Below are 7,654 nucleotides of genomic sequence, written 5' to 3' on the forward strand. Positions count from 1 at the left end.
TTTCTGTGAACATCTGTTTCGTTACTGCCTGCTAAAATGAATATCAAAAATAAAATGAACATCAAACTCTATATCATATGGAAACTCCTGAGACCGAAAGGGAGCTGAAGATGCCGCAGGCTCCCCTTCTGGAGGTGCTGAGTGCTCCAGTTAAGGGCAGTGGGCAACCAGTAATAAATCATGATCTGTGTGGCGGAAACTTTTGTATTTATTCACAACTCATCAGCCAAAGGTACCAAAACAACTCGGTAACAGAGGTCATTTCATGTGTGACCATTTAAGATGACCTATTGGAGCTTTCTCCTCCACTTGTTGAACCGATCAGCACTGGCCAGTGCTTCACCAGGAAGGGGGACACTAGGCCATCAAGTCCAAGTTGAGTTATTAGATGTTAGAGGAACAAAGAAGGATTTTTTTTTTTTTTTTTTTTTTTTTGGCTGGCTCAGGCTGCCTTAAGGGCCCTTGCAATTGCCAGGCAAATGCTTATTCTACTGAGCTATCTACCCGGCCCCCTATTAATTTTTTTAAAATGTATATTTTATGCCGGGCAGGAACGGAAGGGGCCCCTGGGAGCTTGTTTGGCTGATTCTGCCCTTGCCCCTACACAGGCCCGGGCTCCAGAGCTCTTCACTGTGCCCATGGCCACTGCGAGTGAAGTATTCCACCCTAGCCAGGCTGTCCACCCCTGCTGTACCCCACTATTGACTTTGATGTTTGAAATGATGCTTTTGTTTTATTTTGGCTCTGTGGAGGTTTCTATTCAGCCGATATTCTTCTCTTTCACTTGGACTCAAAATATTTTTATTATAGTACAACTCCCAATATTTTGTAGCTTTCCTTTACTAACTTTTTAAAATGTTTAAATTATTTTGCTTTATACTTTGAAAATGAGGGAAAATATTCCCGTTTACCCCATAGTTATTAGTTGTGGGTGTATCTTTATTCTCACAGCCATAAAATAAATGCATTGATTTTAAAAAAACGTTCAGTAAGTGCTTCTCAATCCACAGTCCATACCAAATTTATTTACTCATTTTTAAATGATAATTTTGAGGTAGATGTTTATTCTTACCATCCTCGATCATACTATGGATCTTTAACCTCATAGTACATACTACTTTTTTTTTTTTTTTTTTTCGGAACAGGGGATTGAACTCAGGCCCTTGCGCTTGCCAGGAAAGCACTTACTCCACTGAGCCATCTCCCCGGCCTCCCATACTACATTTTATAATTAACTTTTAGACCGTTTTATTATATTTCTCATATCCTCATTGGACTAGTGCCATCTTTTACTCCATATTTCAAGTTAGGTTGTGCAATAATAATTCTTACCAAGAATTTACTTGTCCTTAGCACTTTCCTAGTGCCTTACATTTATGATCTTCACAGTAATGCCGTAATTTAATGATGATTCTTGCTTTAAGGACAAAGAGGCACACAAAGGCTGTGTAATCCTTTTCTAACATTACCCAACTAAGTAGGGGCTTCAGCAAGTCTGAATGCACATGTCCTACAGGAACGCTGCAGGCAGGACACAGCACTCCAGCTGTGCACATCTGGCGCTCTCAGCCTCGGAGGGGTCTGTCCTCTGACCTCATCCTCTGTTCTTTCCTTTTCCAGCCAGGCTGCCACGGGGGAGACATGTGACCTGGCCACCAGGGGTGGACATAAAAGACAGCCTTTTGCCAATGTGCTAGAATTCTAATGAAGCCCTTATAAAATCATTTCAGTGAATGGGTTTTTTATCCATGTAATGGTGATTAATTTGCTATGAACAAGTATATTAAGATTATATCATCTTTTATCTCAAAGTTTTCTGGTCATCAGCTCATCATAGGTCCTTACGCTGTTATTTTGCTTTCTCCTCTGTAATTCATTCAATCATCAGATCTTACTGTGGCAAAACTTAACAGTTTTACATTGCTATGAAATGATATTAAACATTAAAACATTTTAAAATATAATTCATTTAAAATAATAAATTTATTATATTTTAATATAAATAACATTCTTAAGAAAATAACTTTGGACAGGATATTCTGTCTGCATCTTGTACTACAGATAATCACTAAGAAGATAACAATGTACAGTGTATTAATTAGTGAGACTGTCCTATTAATCAGTTTTGAAACTGTCACATTGATATTTGTTTCTCAATAAAATAAAGGAAAAGAACTATATACATGAATTTCATCAGCAGACTAGATTGTTTCACAATTTTGCAAGTTCCTGTTATCTGACTATAGAAGACAGCTAGATTCTGTTCTCTGGTCAAGCTGTTGCCGTCTGCAGGTCTGCTTGAAGGGCATGAAGATATGTTGCTGCACAGTTATGTAGCTGAACAAAAGAGGAGTATTTCACAGTCTTTTTCAGAAAGCTATGAGGTTTTCTATACCGATCTTTTTTTTTCTTTTTACAACACCAAACTTAATGAGGGGTAGTTTCTTAAAGGCTCATTAGCTGCAGTATAGATTCTAAATCCACAGTGGATGAATTCTTCGTACTCTTAAGACAAATCCATTAGTCCTTCTTGCACAGAATGGATCTTACATAATGCCATCCAGTGGGCTTTTGGAGAGTACTAGCTTACTGAGCCCTGTCAGTCTTGCATCTGATGACACATTTCAGTGTATGTCGTGTATTCTGTTATTTTAGAAGTTCCATCTACAGCGGCATAAGCACCTGCTTGGCAAGCGCAAGGTCCCAAGTTCGACCCTGGTACCACAAAAAATAAATACATAAAAAATAAAAAATTTACATCTATCAATATCGTGAGCATTCTCATCAGAAACATTTTAGTAATAGGAAGCTTTCAGGTTCGTGTATCAAAAGTGTATCTCAAGGTATGATTTCCAAACCGTTTCATTTTTATTCAGTTCAAAATATTTGCTAGGCCAGGGAGAGGGCTCAGTAGAATAAGCACTTGCCTGGCAAGCGCAGGGTCCTGAGTTCAATCCCCGGTGCTGAAAAAAAAAAAAAAAAATTGCTAATTTCTTTTGTGACTTTGATTATTTAGAAATATAGTGTTTGTGATATTTCAATCTATCTTTCTGTTGCTGATTTCTTACCCAATTATATTGTAGTCAGAAGCAGTCTTCATATGATTTTAATCCTTTCAAATTTGTTTTATGGCCCAGAATATGGTTATCTTGGTGAATGTCCCATGTATACTTGATAATAATGTGTATTCTGTGGTAGGTGGAGTGTTTTATTAATATCGATTAAGTCAAATTGATGAATTTGACTATAAAGGCTATACTTTTACTGGTTTTCTGTGTATTGTCCTACACATCATATGGAGAGAGACACTTCACTCCCCCTCCTTTGGTTATAATTGTGTGCTTGTCTTTTCCCTATTTTAGGTTGGTAGTTTTTGTCTCATGTGTTAAGAATCCATTACCAGGCTATCACACACTGAGAGTTATGCTGTCCTCCTTATGAAGTGCTGTTTTGTCATGGTGCAGTGACCCTCTACCTTGGGTTTGTCCTTACTCTGTTGTTTACTTTGTTCAGTTTGCCTTTGATTAGTGTTTGTATCAAAAAATACTTACTGGGGCCAGGGAGATGGCTCAGTGGAATAAGCGCTTCCCTGGCAAGCGCAAGGGCTGAGTTCAATCCCCGGTTCTGAAAAAAAAAAAAAAAAACTTAACTACACAATTCTCTACATAATTTTGGAACTTGAAAATTGTACTAACAGGATAGATCAGTGGTGATTTGAGACAGGATTTTAAAATTCGTGAAATTATGCACCTTAAATATATGCTATTTATTGTACAACAAAGCTTTTTTCCCCCCATTGGTATTTTTTAATGGTAGCTAGGATTGAACATAGGGTCCTAAATATCTGTCTACATCCCCAGCTATTTTGTTTGTTTTTGAGACGGTGTCTCACTAAGTCTCTGAGTTGCCCAGGCTGTTCTTGCCTGCAGTCATCCTACCTCAGCCTTCTAGAGTGCTGGGATTATAGGTTTGCACCACTGTATCCATATAAGCTTTTTAGAAAATCCAGTGCTACTAGTATACTTTGATCCCACGGTGTTGATACTAGCAGTTTCATCCCCGTTGACTTTGTGCCGTGAGTGAGAGCATCAACATAGTGAATAGACAGGTAGCATCTTAGTAGAACTATGAAAATAGTTTTGTCCTCACAGACCAGAAAGGGTCTCAGGAATCCTCTGGTGTACAGCACTACTTCCATAATCATATAGTGCTAAATATATAACAGGTCTTTGAATGACTATCTGAGTACATTTTTTTCTTAGTTTTGCCATTTCTTTTTTGCAGTTTCCTTAGTCTTTATATCCCTTTAGAGAATGTTTCCACTTAAACTCCTGACTTAGCCCTTGTCAAATATTCTGTGGATTCTAGTTAATAAAGTGTGGCATTTGTCAATCTTGATATGAAAGTCCTAGCTCTCTTCAACCTCCTACTAGTTGTATAGGTTTTTACTTACAGTTTCTACTTGAAGTTTCCATCTATTAATCCTTAAGTTAGAAATTAAATCTATGTACTTTATATATTATATGTGGATAAGTATATAAATGTATAAGTATGTTTATATATCAATAATTTACATGTATGTACCCGTTAAATGTAGATAAATATATGGATATGATTGGAAAATATCTAGTTTACCTTCAGATGGCCTAGAATTACAATTTCTAGCACTAGTATTTCTATATAACAAATAAAATTAATCTTATTTTTAGTTATATATCATATTAACTAACCTACCTAAAGCAGTTCTAAATATTTTGTGGTCTACATTCCAAGGAAGGTAGACAATTTAAGACAGTACCACATAGTTTCTTATCGCCACTCACTTAGTAAGAATGACAAGTCTTACCCTTTGCAATTATTAGTAAGTATTTTCATAACTGAAGCTCTTAAAAATCAGTGTGTAGGAACAGGAATTTTGCCCCAAGGATGTTCCTCAGGTACATTCCACTCTATGTTACGGGGTTGGCTACTCAGAGTTAGGAGCCTTCTTAAGTCACAGGGTTACAGAATCCCAGAAATGCAGTAAACGGAAGATTAGTTCTAATTTGTCTTGGATTTTATACCATAGCTATAAGAGTATGTTGAAATCAAGGCAGGTGATTCAGGAATGATTAAAGAGATCTGATGACCAGGTCTCGTGACATTACCTGATCTGGCTTCAAACTTGCAATCCTCCTGCCTCAGCTTCCCAGGTCTACAGGCATGTGATACTATGCCCAGTTCACATTTTCTTAGAAAAAATTTTGTGTTTATTGCAACTGAAATTTTAGAGTCTCTTATGTTGTTTAAAATGTGGGGAACATTTTAAATGAAGGAGCTTTTGGTGCTGATTGTCATTGTTTATGTATAAAAAAAGAAAATACAGTCTGCAAATATGATCACTTGGGCCTGAGGGTGGAGGCCAGGGTTGACTACCCAGGAGGACTGGGAGGGTAATAGAAGTGTTTTCTTGTCTTAATCATGGTGGGTTACAAAATGTGTCCATTTGTCAAAACTTAATTGATCTCTACTCCAGAAGGTTGCATTTTATTGTATGTAAATTTTATGTTAGTGAAATTAACTAGAAATCAATAATTTGTCAATGGAGAAAATACAGTTTCCAAATACTCCACTTGTTGGCTTTTGTAATATCTGCCATACTAATGCTTATCTTTACAAGTACCCCAAGAATACTTGGGCCCTTTGTGGGTCCTGATTGTTTTCTTTGAAAGAAGTGATCACTGTATGCATGTGTGTGTCAAATAAAATTTACCATCGTTATTTATAAGTTGCATACTACATTCAAAACACCATCACAAGGCAGAAAAAGGAGTTCTTGTTTTCTAGTACATTGACCAACCTGTTTTTATTTTGTCCCATCTTTTATTAGCTATGAATTAGCAGTGAATTTTGCTTGTGATATTTATTTTGTATAGATTTGATTGATCTTGGGGGGAAAAATACCCCTCTAATGTGTCATTCTGGTTTGCTTCTACTAAGCATGTTTAAACTGGCCAGCTAGGTTTTGGGCTGAGGCTAGGTAGCAGGGTTGGAGATGGGGAAAGATGAAGAAGAATTGCTGGTTAACTCCTTTAAGTGCTGGCTAGGATGTGATAGTATTTTCCTCTAGAACTGCTACTCCTAGTAGTTCCTGCAAGGTATCTAGTGGGCTACTACTTACTCCAACCCTACAGTAATGCTGCCAATGCTTGTCTTAGTGGTTAACTCTGCTAGCTGATTCAGAATAACCAATGGAACTTATCTTTCCCCAGTAATCCTGTTTTATTAGAGCCTTTATCCCAGGTTTTCAGGTAATCGAACCCAAAATCCTGTGTCAGAGAACTGTAACTCTGAAAAAATATTCCTGAGAACACTTTATGTGGAAGTAGACAGAGTTCTGTGCTCCATTCCTCAGGTATATTATAAATTCAATAGACTTCTTCAAGCTAGTCTACAGAGCTAACCACCAAGATAAATATTGTTTCTCCAAGAAAAACAATATTCTGAGTCCAAATAATTGTTGTGCACACAAAATGTGGCAGTCACAAGCAATGAAAGGACAAAAGATGAAATAAGTTCTGGATAAGCTATTTTTCTGCTAGAGTGTTGTCATATTTAATATGGCAGCTTAACCAAATGCATGGGGTGATCTTTTCTTCCTGTAAGGAAGGTCTGGAGCTGGGCTGGCCACCATGCTCACAGAGGGCTGAAATGGAGACCTTGTCATACAGAAGGGCCAGACTCTTCCTGTCATCCCATGGTCCTTAGTACTAAGCTTCTGTCCTCTAGGCTAGCTCATGCTCCGCTCCGAGATAGCTATCATGGCAGGTATATGTAGAAAGGAAAAAAGGTAGAAGTATTTTCTCAGCTTGGCTATCTTTGAAGGTGGTTTCCCAGAGGCCACACCCAGCAACCCCTCAGTGGTGGTTGCCGTTTAGTCTCTTAGCTCCTTAGCTGTACTGGAGGCTTGAAAGTGGACCTTGGTGTGCTGCGCACATCACCACTCTGCATGAAACTGGGGCTAAAATCTGAAGAAAGGCGGGTAGTTTCTGCCATACAACCTTGGTCATGTAAAGATATGAAAAATTTGAAGCAGTGTTTACATTATAAAAGCCAAGTATAGTTTCAGGATTTCTACTTGCAGCAAACACTGTATAGGGTCTCAGAGAATTGCATCCTTGAGGTGGGGAGTGACCTCAAGGATAAATCCTGCCCTCTGTCCCATTCTTTTTTTTTTTTTAAATTCATAGTATTCCTTTATTCTTCTTCTAATATCCATGAGGTCAGTAATGATGACCTCTTTCACAGTTCTAATATTAGAAATAATACTCTCACACACACATACACTTTTCTCTTTGTCTTTGTAGTCTGGCCAGGGAGTTATCAACATCATTCTGTAAACAAGAACTCTGGATTCTTTGATTGTCTCTATTGATTTTCTTTAAGTTTTTTATTGGTTTTGGATCTATTTTATTATTTCTTTCCCTTGCTTAATTTGGATTTAATTTGGTTTATATTCTTGCTTTCTCAAGGTGGAAGTTAAGGTAATTTTAGAGCTTTCTCTTTTTTTCTAGTATGAATATCAAAATGTTATAAATTTCCTCTTAAGAGCTGCTTTTGATGAATCCTACAAATTTTGCTAACTTATACTTTTATTTACATATTTTAAATTTTT

General features: G+C 37.3%; 1 protein-coding gene across 2 annotated transcripts in view; it reads left to right on the plus strand.

The window, feature by feature from the left end:
• Positions 1-7,654, plus strand: part of Hspbap1 (HSPB1 associated protein 1) — an 89,123-nt gene that overhangs the window by 50,726 nt on the left and 30,743 nt on the right. The window lies entirely within an intron of this gene.

Source organism: Octodon degus, unplaced genomic scaffold (assembly GCF_000260255.1).
Source record: "Octodon degus isolate 3935 unplaced genomic scaffold, OctDeg1.0 scaffold00147, whole genome shotgun sequence".
Taxonomy (NCBI): Eukaryota; Metazoa; Chordata; class Mammalia; order Rodentia; family Octodontidae; genus Octodon; species Octodon degus.